The 19,519-nt window shown below is 40.9% G+C and overlaps 1 long non-coding RNA gene across 1 annotated transcript; it reads left to right on the top strand.

Annotated features, from left to right (window-relative positions):
* Window positions 1-422: 422 nt before the first annotated feature.
* LOC117958366 lies at window positions 423-19,471 on the top strand. The gene is made up of 3 exons (XR_004659704.1): window positions 423-489; window positions 6,037-6,043; window positions 19,461-19,471. It is a non-coding gene; the product is annotated as an uncharacterized LOC117958366 (long non-coding RNA).
* Window positions 19,472-19,519: the final 48 nt, after the last annotated feature.

The raw sequence follows: 19,519 nt of genomic DNA, 5'->3' as shown, positions 1-19,519 counted from the left end.
TGCCCCCCCCCTCTCCTCCTCAAAAGCTACAGACTCATACATGGCACATACTAAGGAAAGCTCATTGTGGGACTGGTTCTAGTGGCTGTATTTCTGAAATAAGGCTGAATTTTGGGAAAGAGACTTTAGATACAGCATTAAGGGACCACTAAGGTCTCTATAAAAGCATCCAAAAGCTGCATGTCATAGGACCTTATAATTGCAGCGAGTTTCCCCTGACGGCCACCGTACAAATCAAACCTGATTGGTCCGAGCCAGTTACGCGTCTGAATCACCCAATTCTTATTGGCTACCTGCCAATGTGGCAGATAGATTATAGTGTTACCCGTCAATTGCAAACTTTACTCGCAATTCAGGCCCTGAACGAATGACTACAAAACTCGCTGAATCCACATGATACAAACCTTTCTTGATCGCTTAACCTGTAAAGTTTCACCTTGTGTAAAAACTTAGATGGTTTAAGGCAACGGGTTATCACACAAATGTCTAGTGAAATCTGTTTACATCAGTGACAACAGTGTACTCTGAACAGCAGTTTTTTTCTCTCTCTGATCACAGGCTTTCAACTATAAGACCTAATTTAGATCTTCTTTCTATGTTGGTTTCCCCCTCAGCTCTCACTGTCTGCAGCTCAGCAGTCACTGAGTTTTGTGGAGGTGTTGATGTCAGATTTGCCCACCCACTGCCCACCATCGCCACTCCTTTATTATAGGTCATCTGAATATGCAGGGCCTGTCAAGCAGACTTGTACCTCTTGTAACCACACAGCCCAAGAGTTGCTCGGGGAGTCATAAAGGACCAACCGGGAGGAGACCCTGAAGAAAAATGGATAAAAAAAGTAATGGGACATCTGAGCCAGTGTGTGTACGTGTGTGTGTGTGTGTGTACGTGTGTGCGTGTGTTTGTGTGTGTGTGTGTGAGGACCACTGTGATGTGAATAATAACTCTTTTTGTTCACCAGCGGCCCTGAGTGTCTGAGAAGTTACTGCAAATCCTCATTTTTGCAGACAAAGCACAATGCCAAGGGGGAAGAAATGAGTTTTATTTTATAGATTTGTCTCATTCAACAGATTACATTCCTCTCCATCTCAGGTGACTGCACACAGCTCGGTTATCTAGCCGCACTGACAATATGTGGAGACCGTCACCCAATTTTACAGCCTGATGTATAATGCAGTGTTGTTGCAGTGGCAATTTACTCCAACTCAGAATTTGCGCTTGGGGTTATTGTGTATATATATATATATATCGCCTGGACCAAAATGGCTCCATATTGTACATATATTTTATTCAGTCAAGCCTAAACTTTGAAATAGCATTGCTATGCCTCAAAATACAATCTAGTATTTTGATAACACTTCCCAAATCCCACTATTTTTTACTTCACGTTCTCTTCCAAAAAGCTATTTATGTGTTGCTTGGAGCTGTCGCTAATTGAGATTTTTCAAGTGCTATTTCAAACAAAGCAGCAATTTCTATATTTATTTACTGTACAGGCATGCAGTCTTGTTTCCCCTGCAGTACTATTATGGAAGGAAGCCTGAACTGCATGCATTCCCTCCAGGTCCGAAGAATGTTTTTTGATTTATTTATTTTTTTCTGTAGAGACTATATAAACCCGCCTTTTCTGTGATATTCCAGCACTGGTCTCTAAATGAATGGCTTTTTATGAAAGGATTTTCTACAAATGGGATCTGGTGGCAACATTTTGGCTTCCTGTGAAATCCAGAATAGAATTTAAAATCTTTTTTTCCAACTACAAAGCTCTTCATGGTCAGGCACCATCAGATCTTAAAGAGCTCACAGTACTTTAATACCCCACCAGAATGGTAGCCAGAGCGTTCAGCTATCAAGCTCCACTCCTGTGAAACCAGGTTCCAGTTTGGGTTCAGGAGGCAGACACCGTCCCCACCGTTAAGAGAAGGCTTAAGACTTTTCTCTTTGATAAAGCTTATAGTTAGGGCTGGCTCAGGAGAGTCCTGAACCATCCCTTGGTTGTGCTGCTCTAGGCCTAGACTGCTGGAGTACTTCCCATGATGCACTGAGCACCTCTCTCTTCCTCCTTCTCTCCATCTGTATGCAACCTCATCGAATAAATGCATGTTACTAACTCAACTTCTTCCCTTTCCCGGAGTCTTGTGCTCTCTCGTCCCTCTCCTCCCTCCTCCTATTGCTTCCTACAGGTGTTTCTGGCTCTGGAGCTGTGGAGTCTGGATCTGTGGTTGGAGTCACCTGCTGCCTCCATGTTCCTGCTTGACACCCCCTGCTACAATTCTCAATCTCTCTGTCTCTCTGTCTCTCTCTGTTTCTTTCTCTCACCCCAACTGGTCGAGGCAGATGACCGCCCACCCTGAGCCATGGTTCTGCTCAAGGTTTTGGCCAAAGTTTTTCATCGCCTCTGTCGCCTAGTGCTTTCTCTTGGTGGGAATTGTTTGGATTCTCTAAATAATATCACAGAGTACGGTCTAGACCTGCTCTTTGATGACAAGCGCAATGAGATAACTGTTGTTGTGATTTAGCGCTATGTAAATAAAGTTGAATTGAATTGAACGTTTAGAGAAGAAAAGGCAGAGAAGCATACTCAAGAAAACAACATTTTGATTTCCCTTATGCGCATGCAATAGCTGCTTTAGGAATGAAAACATTAAAAATCTTCAAAATAACAAGTTTAAAGCAGCAGCGCAATCACAATGGGGTTGCCAGGCAGTTCTGCGTTGTAATTGTGTGGCGTACATGAGTCAGCAATTTATCTGTCTCTCACTGTAAACAATTTACAGCAATTATTTTCTGCTGGCTCTCCCTTTCTCACCCTCTGTTCTCTCTCTCTTCCTCCTCACTCATGCACATAAATGCACACCTTGCTAACAAATGCGCACTGATACACATGTAATTGACGCACGCATATTCAAACTCACCTTGCAGACACTTGCTTTACCCATTAGAAAATGCATATTTTCACATATTCATTGTTCTTTCCGTCGCCAGCATCCATAATAGCATTAATCATTTCTGTGGAGAAATGAAAAAAAAACTCCCCTTTCTACTCATCCTCGATGATGGACCTTGTAGCGGCAAAGATTTGCCAGCTCTTGGGAGCCCAAATTCCTTTTTGTTGCTTTTTCATCTTGTGTTCACCTGGTATTTGTGGTGCTCATTACAAACTGACATCATGCTCACTACAAACTAAAAGGACAGAAGCTGCTTCTGCAGGATTGGAACAATGCTGACAGCCTTGTGTAAAACTCCAAATGGCTTGGACTATGCCAGTTTAAAATGACCACTTGACACACCAATATTTGGCTCCCTTTACACAATCTAAACTGTATTTGAACTTTGGCAGTGTATCTTTCTTGGTTGCTTACGTTTGTATTAAACCAGTTGGATTTCCCCAACATATGAGAACAGAATAAATTAGTTTAGGCCTTCAGCAATATAATTTAGCAGCTGTGACAGAGTATATATATGAGATTCTGCACCATAAATCTTGTGTTATAAGGACTGCTAAAGTATTGACATTTTTTTCTTGCCTTCTTGGGTGTTTTGGGGGGGACTGCTCTCTTGATTTGGCGTAAAGAGAAATGAATCAATACTTGCTCTGCTTTAAAGCAAACAGTTCAAAAATAATTGAACGAGTGCCTCTCAGACTAAGACAAATGACTCTGATCTTTGAGTGATTGGACTTGTTGCTGCATGGCAGATCGCAACCTTACATTTCTCCCTCTCTCTTTTCTTCGTATTGCCTTCCTCCACCACGCTAAATTAAAATTCAACTAAGCCTCAGTGGCTCGACAACAAACAGTAAGTGTCTGCCAAATCATCTTGTCGACCCTTTTGGAACAAACAATGTGAAAGTTAAGATGAGATAAAATGAAAGTTTACCATCACGTGGTCATGTAAGGTGCCGTGAGTGTTTGTTTAGGTGTATCTCTGCTTTATTATCTCCTTAATCCCTCTTGACATCCCAGCTGATGCCAGCACAAATTGTTTCAGTGAGACTCTGGCAGTGCGCTGCTGTAGAGCTTAGAGAGAAATGAATACAGAGCCCTATATATAAAGATGTCTGGTTTTATTTTTTAACAATATACCTTGAAACGTGGATAAGTGGTCTTTGCTCCGCTTCATTGCCATGGATATCCTGTATGGTTCTTCGTTTACACAGGCGCAGACGGGGCACTATTTATTTCAATTTCATCTGTGCATGGTCTGGTTTTATGGCAAAAGTGAGGAACAGTCATGTAAGAGAAGAGCCTTTGTCCCTCAGCAGAATTTCAAAGATGCACTTATTCTATATTTTATGTCTACACTTCATTTAGATGCACCTGAGTGTTTTTGTAATGACCTTGTGTTTGTTGTTACTAGTTCCTGGCAACTCTTTCCCCTCTTTTTGATTTCATCATCTTCTTCTTCTTCTTCTTCTTCTTCTTCTTCTTCTATTCATTCAGTTCAGATTAATGACAGAGCAAAACAAATTGTGATGAACATTATAAATGAGATTATCATACCAATGTCATGTTATGTCTCTTAAAAACATGTTTTTATCCGCATACACAAATGCACCATGTTTGAACTGACTTGATGAGGGAAACAGAACAGCTGGGAGTTTAATTTAATCTGAAGAGTCCCATGAGTCACAGATGGACTGATCATATTCACAGTATAACCTGACATCTATCACTCTGGACCCTGCTTAATCTGGATGTGTGTGCTCCTGCATACTATAAGAAACAGTATATCATATGAACAGAAAGTGGGACAAAACCTATTTAAAGAGACCATGTTAATTCAATAAAACGTCTATATATACAGATCTGAGTTTGCAGAGGTGCACCAGTGTAGTGTCGGTTGGATGGTGTGGTGAGGATGGGGAGTTTCTGTTATGTGAGTTGTGGCATGAAATGTTTTCTTAGCTGTCACTCCAAAACATTTGGAAGAAATAATTCCCAACCACACCCACCTTCCTGGTCCATATGCTGTCCAGTTGTCTGAGTTATGGAAATAGGATTTAAATTGCAATCAGTAAGCAACACTCCATTCATAAATGATAATTGACAAAAAAGAGATTTTTTTTCACCCCATTGTTCTTCATGGGATTATTCAAGAAGCTCTTTGTTTTCAATCATGTCTGCCTCAATAATGTCATCTCTTTTTAAAGATGTGTGGGACATAGATTGGTAATTAAATCACTAGCTTCACATCATGAAGTGGCATCCTTTGGAAAGACCTCCCCCATCTGTAACAAAGTTCAGGATGCAGGATAACCTCACTCTCTTATTACAAGAGCTCCCCATTCATTTCCTTTCCCCATCACTCCGATGTATGCTCGTATTTCCTCTCCCATGTGGACGTGGTACATCACCATATATACATAAAGGGCACGTTTAAAAGTTGATAGTTTTCACAGCATTTTCTTTATATACGCACACACAAACAAGCAGATGAACTGGTGTGTCAGTTTGAAATGACTCCAAGGAAAACTTAATCAAAATGATGTCTTAACGACAGAAGCATTTTAATCATGCATCCTGTTTGCAGACTGACTCAGTCACGTCAGCAGCTATAACCCCTATTTAATGCATGGATGTGCACATGCAAGTCATATGCTCAGGAAACGTGTTCTGTGTGCTCCTCAGCACTGCTCCCGCTGCGGAACCTGTCAGCTGCTGTCAGGTACTGCGTTTTAGTGCAATGGAAGTTGTAAAAGATTTGGAAACCCGCTGTGGTTGTGTATGAGTATTTTTCAACCGGCTGTCTTTCTTTTCTTTTTGTGAAGACCTCAGAATGGCAGGTCTTCTGCAGCTTCTCTCCTCCTTCTCTGCCCCCACATTCCCATCTGTCTCTCTCCTTCCCTCCTGTTGGGCATGAAAGAGACCCATTTCTTTCTCCACTTCTGATTTCGACCCTGTTTTCTTCCTTCTGTCAGGCAGTGAGATGCAAGTTCAGCATCAAAGCAGTGACCCACAGAAAGCTTGCTGCATTCCCGAAACATTGGAGAGCAAAACAGGCAGTTAGTCAGAGGGCCGGCCAAGCAGGGGTGAGGTAAGGTGTTGGGAGTCACACATATGGGAGAGAAGAAGATGACAAGAGGAGCAGGGAGGATGTGGACAGGGGGTGAAGGGAGGCAGATGAGAAAAACCTGTGCAGCTTGCTTGCTTTCACATGGTTGAGCTGTTGCTGTTGAAGTCTGGTAATGAAGCTCTAGAGATTCTCTTCAGAGTGATGCTGTTTATTTGCTGGTCTTGCATCTTCCTCCCTCTCTCTCTCTCTCTCTCTCTCTCTCTCTGTTGTTGTTTCTCTAGCAAGAAATAGAGAAACTAGCGCGGCATAATCCTAACTATTGATGTCCTACAGACTTCAAAGTAGTGTTATTAGTGAGTGTGATGATCTCTAGGCCAAAGGGAATGCAACATTTGACCCTGTGTGTAACAGCTTTATAGAAACTGCTATTTCCCTGACATCGGTGTTAGATTTTGGAATTAACATCTAACCAGAAAAAAATGTGTGTTTTGAGCAACCAGATAGTTCAAATGAATGTCCACCGTGTTTTTGAATCAATATAAATAAGCAGCTGTACGATTGCACTTAGTTCTATGGCCTTTGATTATGAGCCCACATCTTGCCTGTCTCTACTTTAAAAACACTCTTATCATTTCATCAGCTGCTCTTCTTTGCTCAGCTGCTCATCACAACCTCTTCATCCCCTCCCTGGTTCTGCCTTTTCAGTGCTGATGAATTTGCTGCTGCAACAAAAGAGTTGTTTACAATCTCTGAGCAGCACCTGGTTTCTCTAATGCAATTTTCATTCCAGCCACCCACTTGTGTAAACTCCTTGTCTGCTGTCGGATAAAGTCCCACAAACTCTAGGAAAGGGGAGCATCCGTACAGGGGTCTCAATTTATTTGCAGTTTCACTGAAATCTGTCTGTTCTAAGACCAATACAGTTGATAACTGACATTGGTGCATTTAACAGGTGGATTGATAGTACGTTTAAAATAAATACTTTGTCTGCAATGATTCATTTTGATCCAACTGTGCCTTACACCTCTTTTCCCACCCACTACAAAAACAAACAAAGACACATATTTAGCACCACAAATAAGAAAACACTTAAAGACACATGCACACACACACACACACACACACACACACACACACACACACACACACACACACACACACACACACACACACACACACAGTGGGCCTCTCAAATGCACATGAAATATGTTCATATATGCAATTAAAACAGTGACAATGTGTCAATCACATCATTTCAATGTCATCCAGAGGAGACATTTAAAAGCTGGACCAGTTTCTTTACCCCTTCGGTGAAAGGTGAGGGATCAGGCAGAGAATTGCCTCAAACTGTCTCTGTTGACAGTACCTTCTTAAATGTAGTAAATTACCATTTACCACAAAAAAAAAGAAATCATGAAAGGCACAAAAAATTTAACAGGATATTCATACATCTCAGAATTCTTTGTCATTTGCACTACGATTCAAATGGAGCTCCCTGTGGAACAAGCTTGACCACATTTTGATTCTCTCAATGAGCCCATTTGGCATGGCCCTCCATTACTTGTTCAATGATCTGAACAAAGCTTTTTAATCAGTCTGATCCAACGAGCTTTGAAAAGGTTTGAACTCAGACCTCATACTTTCCGTGAATTCTTAATACAGGCAAATGGACACACACATTTGCCTGCATTAAGAATTCAAGGAAAGTTGGTCTAAAATTAGGAGTTACAAAACAAGGCCACATCTTGGCTAAGTAGGCAGAGCATGCAAACTTTTTATTTTTTTCCCAGGTCTGTGGGTGTCCACGGGCATCCTAAAATCTCCAGTCAATTTTAGATTTCTACTTTGTATACCTCATCCATCTCTCAGCTTTTCCCTGTCATCCCCACTCTTTCTTTCTCTGCGTCAGAGGTTGGTTTGGCTTCTTAGTCGCTGGTTTCTCTGTTGCAGTCGGCATAGTGTTTGATCCATCCTGCTCCTACTCTCTTTTGAAAGTCAAGCACACACTTGTATGAATAATTAAAGTGCTGGGGAGAGGCTGATTCTTCTCTTTTACAGAGCCCGACATCCCGATAGAGTGTGTGTCTGGGCGCTAAAGCTTTACTGAATCTGTCTGTGAATGTGTTCTCTGATGTTCCTCCCCTGGTTTCCTCTCGAGATCAGCTGGAGCTTAATCACTGGTTACAAACACAACACTATCAGGAAATTAAGATTTTCTGGGCCATTGCAGTAACCTCCACAGTCCCCACCCCCACAGACATCTATCGCCCGACACTCTCCATCTCTTATTCATTCCTCCACCTTTCTCATCCAATGAGATTGGGAAAAAGGGCAAGAGGAGCCCGGCTGTGATATGAAATGTTCTGATTGCGTTTTGGACTCCTGTGTCCTTAAGGAAATTGAATTGACCGGCGGTTATGTCTCAATACAGTGAGCTCAGTGACCTTCTCCACCTCACTCTTATCAGACGAGCCCCAGACTTGTGTCGTGGTCATCTTGGCAACGCTCACATCTGCCAGAGTGGGCAGCTACAGTTGAGACACCGAGTCATGTAATATGTATGCCTCAGAGGACATGGATGCTGTATTACAAATCCAGGTTAACACAGTGGCAGGAAATGCATGCTCTGGAGACTTGAGAAGAGCTGTTGGCTTTTTTGTTTCTTTCCTTTTCCACACTAGTGTTCACACAATCACACTTACGAGTCCACTTCACTGCCATTGAAATTTATCCTCTTTATCCTCTCACAAAGATGCCTGCTGACCCTCTCATCTGCTGCCTCTGCTGACATTCCACTTTGCTCTTTCTGTCTTCTCCTCCTGCATTCTCGCTTCACCTTCTCTTACTTGCCTATAGCTCAATGTTTTCGATGTGTGCTCTTCGTCATCTTTTCCCCCATCGCTCTCCTATGCAGGATTGTAAACACAAAGCACATAATTGCTCCCTGTGGACCTGTGATTTCCTATAATTGCCATAACGATGCTTGCTGGTTTGTTAATGTTGCTCCAGTCTTTGCCCAAGGTCACTTGAGAAATGAAGAAAAAAAGGTAAGTTAAATAATAATCAAATTGTTTCCACACTACACACAGGAGAAAACCTGCATTTCACCGCTTCTATCCTCTGTGTTTATTTGACCATTGGAAGTCAGTGATTTCATTTTATAATACTAGCCTGTCGTCTATATTTTATTTTGCAAAGAGTCACTGTCCTATAGTGGGACCACTTTTTTTCTTCTGTGTCGCCACCATTCACATATCCTGTTGATGATAACCTATACACTGTGTGTGTGTGTGTCCGTAATTCACTCTGAATTGCAGTCTGCTTCTCTTCCTAGCGCGTTCAGTTTGACAGTGCTGCTCCTCAGAGACTGCAGCATTTTAGCTGCTGACATCACTTGTTGCTGTCGCTGCAACAACTTGATTGTGTCATCTCAGTGTAGCTGTGCATGGGGTGTCAGACAGATGAGATTGGCTTTATGAGGGAGGGGGCATGGCGGGTCTGCAAGATGATATGGAGATCCTGGTCCCCCTGGGTACCGGGGTTGTTCTGGTGATGGACGACTCTGTGAATGGCTAAGATTGCAGAGCGGACTCTCCTGCCACAGGGGTGGAGGCACCAGCATGGGCCGTCCCCTTCCTCTCTCTGCTGTGATGAATGTAAATCTGATAATAGCTCATTAATATGCGCAGATTCAGAGAAAACCCATTGACTACCTCAGCAGCTCTTGCCACTTGTTTTGAAATTAATTTAATAACTGGATCAGTAAAGCGCTGTGATCACAGCCCTAGCTCCAATTTGCATATTAATGTACCATGGTGCATGCAGTCTGCAATGTTTATGGACGGGTGGGGCTACGGTGACTGTTTTTAATTACCTTTACTTTGCATTGCTCTAGAGGTGACAGGGCTAGGGCCCTGTCGCAGTGGAGACTAGAAAATGCTGTATTTTCCCTGGCTGAAACTTTCTAATGCTTCTGCTTATTTATTTTAAAGGTATTTTGGTGTCTAATGCAAACTGAAAAACAATACACTTTGAAGCTTTTGTGCTTTCCCACCAGTGGCGGCTCCAGAGATTTTCTGTTGCAGGTGCCAATGGGATGCTTAACACTTTTGCCGTTTCATTATAAAGGTTGCATCTGACCACCCTTAGTATAACTATAGCCTGTAGACACACACGTGTACACACCCGCATTAATTAAACTCATTCTGCAACTACATGAATGAATACGAAGCGCAGGCTCCCCACCACAGCTTGCATGTATTTTCTGTTCCCCATAACTAACGCGGAATGTCCCTTATCAAGCATGTTTGCTATTTTAGATCCGCTTGTTTCTTTTTGTTTGAACTCATTTCATCCTTGCATTGTAAATTTGGGCCCCATACTTTTATGATGGCTCTTCAGAGATGCTGATGCTTTCCGCCAGTTGTTAAATCCTTTGCTGGTAAGTGTTGGCTCTAAATGAAATCAGTGCCCTCGTTTCTGAAAATGCCTACACGCAAAACAAAATGCTGCATCTTTCGCCACGCTGTATTCCAGCCATGAATACTGATCCGTCCAACCTTTGTTAGAACTTCTCTGCTGATTCGCAAAGTGCAGTGTGGGGTATTTTTGAAGGACTGGCCTTATTGGGCCCTGTTGAGGATGGTTGCTAATATCACCTGCAGCACAAACCGTAACGTTAGCATCCTCAATGGAAAACGCCGCCTGCGAATTTTCCTTCGTCTTCATCCCCAGAATTTTCTTGGTCCTGGGGCTCTGTGACGACGAGCAGTGTTTCTCCATCTTCACAGTCTCGTTTTTAGATCGTGACTCAGAACGTGGATGTTTAGGTAGCAAAAAACAATCCATTTTATCTGTAGTGTATCTTACTAAATTTCCAAACTTGCTATCAAAAACAAGCTGCCCTGCGTTAAGGTCATAGGTTCACCGGGTGCTGCGCCCATTGGCCAAGTAAGATCACCTGTTTATTTTAGACTAAAATATATATATATTTATATTATGTATATACATGTATGTTATTATCATTTAATTCCAATTTTTAACAACATGAAGAAGACTACAACTGTTCAAACAAGACACTAAAATATAAATATAAAAAAATATTGTCTTGGGGGTGCTGAGCGGGTGCTAGGTCTATAATAGGGGGAGCTACAACACCACGAAGCTCCTCCCCTAGCTCCACTTTTTGCCACATAAATGAATACCTAAACCCTGGTTGTGAAATAATTTTATGAATGGGTGGCATGATGAAGATGTGTTGTGGGTTGGGATTTTGTTTTGTTTGTGGTCCTTGTATTTGGTATTTTCCTTTGTTTTCTGTAACTTCTTCTCTCTCTTAACTTCTTGGTTCTGTCTTGTCTCCTTGTGCTTGTATTTCCCTAGTTTCCTCCCTGGTGTTGTTGCTGTCCTCGTCTTGTGTTTCACTTGAGTGTCTGCATTGTTCTGTTTCCTGTTTTATTGTGATAGTCTGGGTCTGGGTCTCGTCCTGTCTAGTACCTGCCTTGTGTCGCCGCCCTGATGTGATTGACCTGTTGTGTCACCTGTTGCTGGTTTACTTGTTACCTCCTGTATTTAACCTCTGTGTTCCCTTTGTCTCTTGTTAGATCCTTTTGTGTCTGCTGTGTGTGTTCCTGTCAGAGTGATCTACGTTTGTCCCTTTTCCAGTGGCCTTATTCCTCCTTGACTTTTTCCCTGCCTCTGTGCTCCTGTTTTGTAATCCCGTTTTTGTCTAGCCTTTTTTTTTCTCCCGCCTGCCTGCCCCTCTCTGCGTTTGGGTCCTCCCTTCCCTCACGGTCACAGAAGGATCTGACCCAATATGAACCCAGCAGGATATAAATTCAAGCCTCTCCTCCACCCAAAGGAGCCAGAGGCTGAAGTGATGGCCCTTTTATTTTGCTCCCTGCACAAGAAGGATGCCACCTTGAAGAGGCACCTCATGATGGTTTGCTGGGAGGAGGTGGAGCGGGAGTTCGGTTCTCCAGAACCTACACCGTCTGTGCTCCCAGACTCCATGCCGACGTGCGGCCTTCCTGATCCCGAGCCAACGTGCGCCCTTCCTAACCCAGAGCCAGCGCGGACCAGTCTCCCAGAGCCGGTGCACGGTTCCTTCGACCCAGGGCCAGCGCACGGTTCCTCTGACCCTGAGCTGGCTTATTTGTGTAAAATAAACTTCCGCAAAATTCTCTCCTGCCTGCCTGCCCATCTCTGGGTTTGGGTCTTCCCTTCCCTTAATGTCACAAAGATGTATGCAACGATTAAACACAATATGTATTCTATAGGCATGCATTGTGTGTGGGGGGAATGTGAATTCACAGTGCAGAGAGAGATTTTGCACTTTGTCCTACAATGTAAAGCATTCAATGAAATATGAAGTTATTATAAATATCTTAATATTGTGTTAATATTCATATTCTTTGAATCAAATTGATTTGAATAAATGAGAGAATGATTGAGAGAAATGCAGTTGAAACTGCTTCAGAAAAAAGTGATATCAATTAATACAAAAAAAGCAAAGTAAAAGGTTCTAATTAATTTCTCATGAATTTTATCAACCGTAATACTTCTACACTGATGATACTGTATGAGATAGAAAATGTAATTAAGCTCCTGCCCACGTCTCCATTGAGAGCGTGGTACCAATAATGTTACAAACAAGCAGAGCAATACTGCATTAACAGCAACTACCAAAGCAGTTGTAACATAAAACATTCAGCAGTGCAAAATAAATTTAAAAGAAACTAAATGGTTATCCTTACTGCACAAGACAAACTATATTAACCCTAGACACCCTGCACACCCTCACATTAAGATGAGATAAGATTATAATGCAAAGACTTTAACTTAATCTTAACCCCATGGAGCTAGTTTTTTATGTATGATGAAAATTAAAAGTGCACATGGTGAAATTTAACAGCATTTAATTGTTTGTGATTGAAAATGTATTATCAGAACATCTACTGTATACTTTAGATTATGGGAATAATTCTTGGCTTGCATTACAATGTCTCCAGTTTCTCTTGAAATAAACCAATCACTGCATTTGTATTGCATTGTAAGTTCTCCACTGAATCTGTTGCCTTTACCACATTTTTTCATACTGGCGACCATGTTGGCTGATCGTGATTTTCAATACTGTGAGATCTTTTTCCCTTATCTTGAGACTAGACTGGTCACTAAAGTCACTAAGTTAAAGATGGAAACAAAGAGTCCAAATAAAAAATAGCAACGGGTCACAATATCTCTTGACCATGATGCACAGAATGTAGTGCTAGAACATGTTTCTTTCTCTGCATTTTATGGTGTACTGTGTTATTTTATTGTGTGCCTGTGTGTAATCATTGCGTGACTTGGATATTAAATCAGATGGGCTGATCTCAGGTGGTCATCTGTAATTATGTGATGAGGCAGGTGTGAATGAGCCACAGCAGGTTCTTGAGCTGCTGTAGTCTACACCTGGATGTGTATATATATATATATGTATATCCTTGTAAGCCTTGCAAAAAACAACAACAAAGAACATATGTTAAATCATGACATGTCAGTTATTTAAGTACATTTTGATGCAAGATAAGAATATCCACAGCACCAAACGTGTGCAGTCCACCTACCAGAGCGGGACTGTAATTAGTACACTATAAAGATGTCCTTGAAGATTAATTACAATTAGTTCTGTGTTTTAGTCTCACAGCACTTCAGGTCTGTAAAATGATCACCCTCCTGTTGCCATTCTATGGCCATTGCCCAATGGTGTTTTTATGACAAAGCACTTTTTTTCTTTTTTTGAAAACTTCCTCATTTTTTTGCAGAACATTGCACAGGATGGAGCTCTCTCTCTCTCTCTCTCTCTCTCTCTCTCTCTCTCTCTCTCTCTCTCTCTCTCTCTATCTTTAGAGAGTCCCCTCAGCACAGCATCTTGTCTCACTGACATTGAGTGGAGAAGGCTTGTGATCTGACAGTCTCACCTAACCTGGATTTCACTTTGTCTGTCACTCTGTCTCCCTTACAACCCCGCACTTCACTTCCCTACATTTTTTTAAAATAAAGTGCAGCATTTGAAGTTGCTTACATTCTATAGCTACTCATGTTCTGCCCTGCATTTCTAATACTGGGATTGATGGTTCTAATCCAGGGTGTAGGTTCCATATATACTGTCAACCTTAAAAACAGAAACTCTTTTAATAAACACGTCCATCATGTGCTATTAAGTTAACCCTCATGTTGTCCTTGGGTCAAATTGACCCGTTTTCCTACATCAATGTTCTTTTTAACTGCCCAACATAACATTATCAATTCCACACAACGCTTTTTCGGCAAGTACAAATCTCTACTTTCATGAATTTTTGGGTATCTCCTTCAATTTATAGTATTTGGAGAAGAAGATTAAAGTGGTTTTGAAATAGTATTGAGTAAAAATTGACATATTCCAGTCTGTGATTATCCATCAAAATCCATTTCTTTAATTTTACTCAAAACTTTCATGCTTTTCTCACTCAAACATTAGGTACAATTTCCTAAAAATTAGGTTTATTGACCATTTATTCCAAAAATAACTGTAAAACTAAAGTTAATAAGGTAGTGTTACATAGTGTTAAATGTCAAAAAAAGTGACAAACATTGAAAAAAGGGACAAAAACGTAAGAAAAAGTTAAAAACATTGATAAAAAGCGTGTTTTTTAATTGTTAATTTTCAAATTTGACAAGAAGACAACACAAGGGTAAAGTATTAGCTTGAAACCTATGATACATACATACATCATTATTTGTATTTAACTTTCAATGCAGATGTTATGGCATTTTTGTTTTTATTTGAAGGCTGAGGCTTCATTAATAAACACAACCCCCAATTATCATTATTGGTTTTGAGATGTTACTTGCTTACTTGATGATTACCTTGTCTAGGTAACAGTATTGTGGCAGAGTGTCTGGACATCCTGGCTAGTGTCTGTTGCACACGGCTAGGGGCGAATGGCTGGAAGATTGGCCTATTTGGGAGAAAATCCAGGGCTGTTTTTTAGCCCCAGTCCGTCCCTGATTGCATTCCATGACATTAGGTTTGTAAAAGAGTTGAGAATCTTGGAGTGGAAGACTTGGGATGTATAATTGAACATATCACTGAAGATGTGGTATGGGACATAGGCTCACTCAGAGCCTAAGGTCACACCGCCTTGGAATATATGAGAATGAATGAGCTAGCTCATTGTGCTGTTTAAGGCTAGTTAAGCTAGGTCTCTTAATGACGTTGCCAAGGCTGATTGAGACAGGCTGTGCAGTAGCTGTGAATATGACTGTAGCCATGGGATGACACATTTGGCCTTTGCTGTTGCTGTAATTGTCTGTAGCCAACCATTTGGTAGTTATGGTTATTGCTTTGACATGTTTGTTTATAATTAATTTCAATTCACTGCACTCACAACCCCATATCACAACATGGGGTTGTGTGTGTGCGCAGTCCCAATATAGCTATGGTAGCCATGTCCATTGCACCATTGAATGGAAAAATAAATACAGTCGTAGTCCGAGTAATATGCACATCCACACCCACTACAGCTGGAGCAGAGCAGCGGTGCTCACAGCCAGTAGCTGTATACTGTCGGAGTTCAACCTCGATAAAAGTAAAGTGCAATAAATGAATGTAAAATATCACATCATGTCTCCATTTGGTGTTTATAACTGGAATGGACCAACACACCAACTGCTTCTATTTGTCAGAGTAAATGCAAAATTTGTTTTGTGAGGTAACAGTAAAACAGTTCAAAATACAAAAGAATCCCACTGTGACCCTAAATGGTCTCCATAAGATATACTTTTCTGCCACAAGGGGATTTGTTATGATTCCATTCAAATAGTTTAAACATTGAAAAATTGTTGTCATAAACACAACAACCTCAAATACCGAGCTGATTCTCTAGAGTGTTCTGCCTTGAGATGTGAGAGTGGGATTGTCCTCTTCGTCATAACTGGGTTGTAGCATCAGTTGAAGGTGAATGATAATGTCTCAAGCAATCTATTTTCATATTTTTTCCATGGGATATAGCCTACGCTTCCAGGAGAATTACAAGACTGATGCTGTCACACATTAATTTCAGGATAAATCCTATACAGTACAGTGCAAATTGTCCATCACAGGCGATCAAACTCATTTTTGCTGAGCCAAGCAGCTGCTACTCATCCCTTTACTTAGGTCAGTTAGTCTATACTGTTAGCCTAAATTAGAGGTTTTGGTGGATGTCCCACATGTTTTTGGCTCTCGTTAGTGCTTGCACAGATGGGCAGGAAGCATCTACATAAGAGAAATTCCTTTAAACACAACTGCTTACTGTATGCAAATTTTACTCTTAAGAAAACGGCTTAAATAACCTGGCTGAAATGCACTAAGAAGAAGGACAAATTGGTAAGTGGTAAGTATGGGGGAAGTGTGATTGATTCCAATTGTAAGCTGGCTTGCTCTTTTTGCAAGTGAATGCATTTACTTTGCAAAAAGATGCATGCCATTAAAGCAGAAAGGGCTGAAAGGAATGCAAGTTAAAAGGATTTCCCCTGCTCCCTCTTAAAACGAAAGACAGATTATTATTATTTTTAGATTATATGGCACATTTGACAAGAGTTTTATTACAATCTGTACATTCTGCTGGGCATTTAAAAAAGTCCCATCATTTAATTGACTAATGTGAAAAATAGTAGTACCATATTGGCCTGACACTGTGCTACAATGCAGTCTCCTAATGCACCACATTTATCATACTCATTTACATTAGTCTAGTTTTTCTGCCTGAAAACATGTTTTTCAAACCTGTGAAAATTGTTTCCAGTCCTGATGAATATGGTTCACATCAAGGCTCCACAGGCCCACAATTGTTTTATGATTGGTTGTCAGCGTTTCGTGGGCAGGAGGAGCAATCACTGCATCCCAACAATTGTTCTGGTCAAACTTTTCCAAAACCTTAAACAACAACTCACAAATGTATTTCTTATTGAAGTTATGTAAAAGATTTTCCCACACAAAATCTCACAGAAAACATCTGTAATTATCTACACAAATGATCCTTCATTATATGTTCAATGCTAATTGGCTGAAAAAATGAAAATACACAAAATTGCTCTTTCCCATGAACACTTTACAGTCTTTGAACCCAGTTTGGTGGACGTGACAAGTGATCATGCTTTTGCTTTTGGCTGCATTTAGCCGCACAGGTGCAACAATAAAAATGCTCATGATCTGCTGGGATGATAAAGTTTTGATTGACAGCCCAATTTCTCATTCAAGTCTATATTCTATCTTATTTCAAGGCATTGATTTCTGCAACATCTTGAGGCAGTGCTGATCTGTGTTTTATTTCTTTTTCTCAATATTCTTTTTCACTTATTGAACTCATAGTGGTCATAATTGCTTGCAGCTGTACTGTGTTGTGATGTTTATTTTAAGGTATCCTGACCCCTCTTCTCTACCAGCACACCAGAGCTAAACTGTCATCTCTCTTCTCTATCGGAATCTTACTGTAATTACAGAAAGAAGAGAGGTATCCAGGAGAGCCTGCAGTTCAATATTTCACAGCAAATCTTTACTGCCTCAGTGAGGTGTGCGATGTCAGGACATCAGGGTTATAAAACTGAATCACCCGTGGGTGCAGCCCAGAATGATTCTACTTTACTGTCCTTCACAAAACAGTACCCAATGAGATTAGGGATGCTGGTGCTGAATCAATGAAAGCTCAAAACACAATTAAAGAGTCATATAATGAGTATGGTCCCCTTGAAGAGTTAAGTGAAGTAAAACGACCTTGTCTCTCTGTTAACCGTCATTCCAGCTTCACATCCTGGCACCTTCGCATCCTTTTTTGAGTTCAAACACGAATATAAAATGTGGGGGGAAACAAGGAAACTGAGTGCAAGTTATGTTTAATCATTAGGAAGCAAATGTTCAAAGCACTGTTCAGAAGGCTTCTGGGGCAGAAAAAAGTTTGTTTATTGTGAATCTGGAAGAGAGGAGGTGTTGTTGCAAGCATGACTGATGGTAAAGGAGGAAGAAGCAGTGAAGGAATTAGCAAACATATGAAACAGGAGCCGGACCAAGAGTGAGCCTTGCTGTCTTAGTGGTAACTAGGCTATAGATTGAAGGGACAGAGACCAAATGTGCTCTGCATGTATGCTACAAATGAATTAAAAAGGAATATTGAATCTCAAGAATGGCTCCACTCACAGATGACTGCCTTTCCATCAAAGCAAATTCTTCATCTTGAGGATGGGTGCATGATTAAAGTGGGAACGTGCTTCTTAATTCTTGAGTTGCTGTCTCTGTCTCGGTTCCTGCCTTTGAAGCTCACCTCTGTGAACTCTATCAAACCAGTTCTATCGCTGCTATACCTATCCTCAATCCGTTCAAGTACATGTGAGAATGCATGCTCATAGCCACTCTAAATAAATCAAGCTTCCAGTGTCTCTGTGTTCTGTTGTTGCTTTTGGATTTCTGCTCTGCATTAATGCAGGCTGCTCAGGCTGAGAGATTTCTGTAGGTTGATGCATTCGCCAAAAAATTGGTTGCTTATTATTCAGGCCAGCTTTCATTTAAAGTTGGTACTTTTGTTTTCCCTGGGGGCCTGTAAAACTCTGCATTAAGGAAATGTTATGGCAAAGTCACGGCTGACCCCTACACCAATGAAAAATGTAAGTGAAGAAATGGCTGAGGGTCTTTTAAGGTAAACTAGTTAGAGTTCCTTCCATGTTTCCCCAAGCACGACAAACAGCCTGGCTCTAAACCTTTCCTTTGCTATCTTATACAGAGATACCTTGCAGGCTACACCGTACTGTTTGCCAAGAATGGATACATATTACCTGGCAATTTCTTTGCAATACTTGGGAACCTAGTGAAAAAAGATTGCTGATGTCTTGGCAATAAAACTTGGATACACATGATCTGAATTTTTAATGGCAATTAGAAATTCTTTACAATAATTTACAGTGTTGTGTATGTGTTTTGACTATACACCTGTCTCCTAATGCCAAATTTATTTCATGCATGATTACATTATCGTTTGCAACAAAGACATCAAACGCACTCTTCCATCGTCAAATTGAACTTGATTATAATCTGGCATGTGAATATTTGTTTCTTGTGCCACTGAGAATCTACACATTATCCACCTGCCTTTTCACAGAAGCATCTTGTTGACACACTCATAGACACGTTTCACACTTTTCATCAGTTACTGTCTGGTTGCCAGCTTTGCAAATCTTGATTCACTTTGCTCATTTAATTCATTATAGAGATTTGAGTCACTACAGTTAGTTTTTTTTTACAAGCTCAGTTATCATTATGTGAAACTTTAAGCTGCACATTAAGACTTTTCTACTTCCCTTTCTCCAGTTCAGTACTGTCCCTATGGGTTTGAACATAAATCTGGTGCTTGGTGGCACAAAACCAATAACTAATTATTGCCATCTCATATTAGCAACTATTTTGTAGTTGTACCATATTTAGTTTTACACTCCGTTGACTGCTGATATGATC

This window comes from Etheostoma cragini, chromosome 15, assembly GCF_013103735.1.
Source record: "Etheostoma cragini isolate CJK2018 chromosome 15, CSU_Ecrag_1.0, whole genome shotgun sequence".
NCBI lineage: Eukaryota > Metazoa > Chordata > Actinopteri > Perciformes > Percidae > Etheostoma > Etheostoma cragini.
Note: the sequence above shows the minus strand (reverse complement) of the source record. Positions and strands in the feature narration are given on the sequence as shown.